Source organism: Petromyzon marinus, unplaced genomic scaffold (assembly GCF_048934315.1).
Source record: "Petromyzon marinus isolate PM22_M1 ecotype Great Lakes invasive population unplaced genomic scaffold, UKy_Petmar_22M1.pri1.0 PM_G_Scaffold_28, whole genome shotgun sequence".
In the NCBI taxonomy this organism is placed as follows: Eukaryota; Metazoa; Chordata; class Hyperoartia; order Petromyzontiformes; family Petromyzontidae; genus Petromyzon; species Petromyzon marinus.
In genome coordinates this window covers 2,750,001-2,752,500 of record NW_027422850.1, presented here as the reverse complement: position 1 = coordinate 2,752,500, position 2,500 = coordinate 2,750,001, and positions in this window count along the sequence as shown.

The window sequence follows — 2,500 nt, the reverse complement described above, 5'->3', positions numbered from 1 at the left end:
CACGGATAGACCCCGTGATACGCTAGAAATTGGCGGGGATGTCTCTCTTGTGGCTCACGGGGCTGTTAGGGTGGCACAGAAATCCCTCGGAATGGGAAAACGGGTCATTTTCGTGTCGCCACATTGCATGCGAACCGCATGCAACTTCCAGAGGCATTTGCAGCAGAAATGCATGTGCAGTCAAAAAAAAATTGATATTTTTCACGGATAGACCCCGTGAAACGCTAGAAATTGGCGGGGATGTGTCTCTTGTGGCTCACGGGGCTGTTCGGGTCGCACAGAAATCCCTGGGAATGGGAAAACGGGTCATTTTCGTGTTGCCACATTGCGTACGAACCGCATGAAACTTCCAGAGGCATTTGCAGCAGGAATGCATGTGCACTCAAAAACTTCTATATGTTTCACGGATAGACCCCGTGAAACGCTAGAAATTGGCGGGGATGTGTCTCTTGTGGCTCACGGGGCTGTTAGGGTGGCACAGAACTCCCTCGGAATGGGAAAAGGGGTCATTTTCGTGTTGCCACATTGCATAGGAACGCCATGAAACTTCCAGAGGCATTTGCAGCAGAAAGGCACGTGCACTCAAAAATTTTAATATTTTTCACGCATAGACCCCGTCAAACGCTAGAAGTTGGCGGGGATGTCTCTCTTGTGGCTCACGGGGCTGTTAGGGTCGCACAGAAATGCCTCGGAATGGGAAAACGGGTCATTTTTGTGTGGCCACATTGCATAGGAACGGCATGAAACTTCCAGAGGCATTTGCAGCAGGAATGCATGTGCACTCAAAAACGTCTATATTTTTCACGGATAGACCCCGTGAAACGCTATAAATTGGCGGGGATGTCTCTCTTGTGGCTCACGGGCGCTGTTAGTTAGGGTCGCACAGAAATCCCTCGGAATGGGAAAAGGGGTCATTTTCGTGTTGCCACATTGCGTACGAACGGCATGAAACTTCCAGAGGCATCTGCAGCAGAAATGCATGTGCACTCAAAAACGTCTATATTTTTCACGGATAGACCCCGTGAAACGCTAGAAATTGGCGGGGATGTGTCTCTTGTGGCTCACGGGGCTGTTAGGGTCGCACAGAAATCCCTCGGAATGGGAAAACGGGTCATTTTCGTGTTGCCACAATTGGCATACGAACGGCATGAAACTTCCAGAGGCATTTGCAGCAGAAATGCATGTGCACTCAAAAACGTGAATATTTTTTCACGGATAGACCCCGTCAAACGCTCGAATTTGGCGGGGATGTTTCTCTTGTGGGTCACGGGGCTGTTCGGCTCGCACAGAACTCCCTTGGTCCACCTGATTCGTGCATACAGGCAGCAACTAAAACTCTGTAAACCTGCTGTGAGGACATCTAAACAGTGGACCAGTGAGGCTGTGGAAGATTTGCGGGCGTGCTTAGACTGTACTGACTGGGATATGTTCACGACTGCTACCAATAGTCTGGATGAACTCACAGAGGCTGTGTACATCAGCTTCTGTGAGGACTGCTGTATCCCAACACGTACCAGGGTGAACTTTAACAACAACAAGCCCTGGTTCTCAGCAAAGCTCAAAAGGTTGAGGTTGGAGAAGGAGGAAGCGTTTAGGAGTGGGGATAGAGACAGATTCAAGGAGTCGAAGAACAGGTTTAGCAAAGCGGTGAGAGAGGCTAAACGACTGTACTCAGAGACACTAAAACACCAGTTCTCTACTAACGACGCTGCTTCTGTCTGCCAAAGGGCTCAGGCACATCACCAACTACAAACCCAGAGCGCCCCACACCACTAACGACTCCCGCCTAGCCAACGACCTGAACGAGTTCTACCGTAGATTTGAAAGACAATTGGACTGTCCTGAACCACCCCTTCCCACCCAAGAGGCCCCATCCCCCACCCATACTACAGAAACGACTCTCTCCTTTCAGGAGGGAGAAGTTAATGGGCTTTTCAAGAGGCAGAATCCACGCAAAGCAGCCGGGCCGGACTCTGTCTCTCCAGCCACCCTCAGGCACTGCGCTGGCCAGCTGTCTCCGGTGTTCACCAACATCTTTAACACCTCCCTGGAGACATGCCATGTACCAGCCTGTCTCAAGTCCTCCACCATCATCGCTGTGCCCAAAAAGCTAAGGCCAACAGGACTAAATGATTACAGACCGGTCGCCCTTACATCTGTGGTAATGAAGTCTTTTGAGCGCCTGCTCCTGGCACACCTCAAAGCCATCACAGACCCTCTCCTGGACCCCCTTCAGTTTGCCTACAGAGCCAACAGGTCTGTGGACGACGCAGTTAACATGGCCCTCCACTTCACCCTACAGCATGTGGACGCCCCAGCATCCTACGCCAGGATCCTGTTTGTGGACTTCAGCTCTGCCTTCAACACCATCATCCCTGCCCTGCTTCAGGACAAGCTCTTCCAGCTGAACGTGCCCTACTCCACCTGCAGGTGGATCACAGACTTCCTCTCTGACAGGAAGCAGTGCGTTAAGCCGGGAACAGAAGTCTCTGACTCCAGG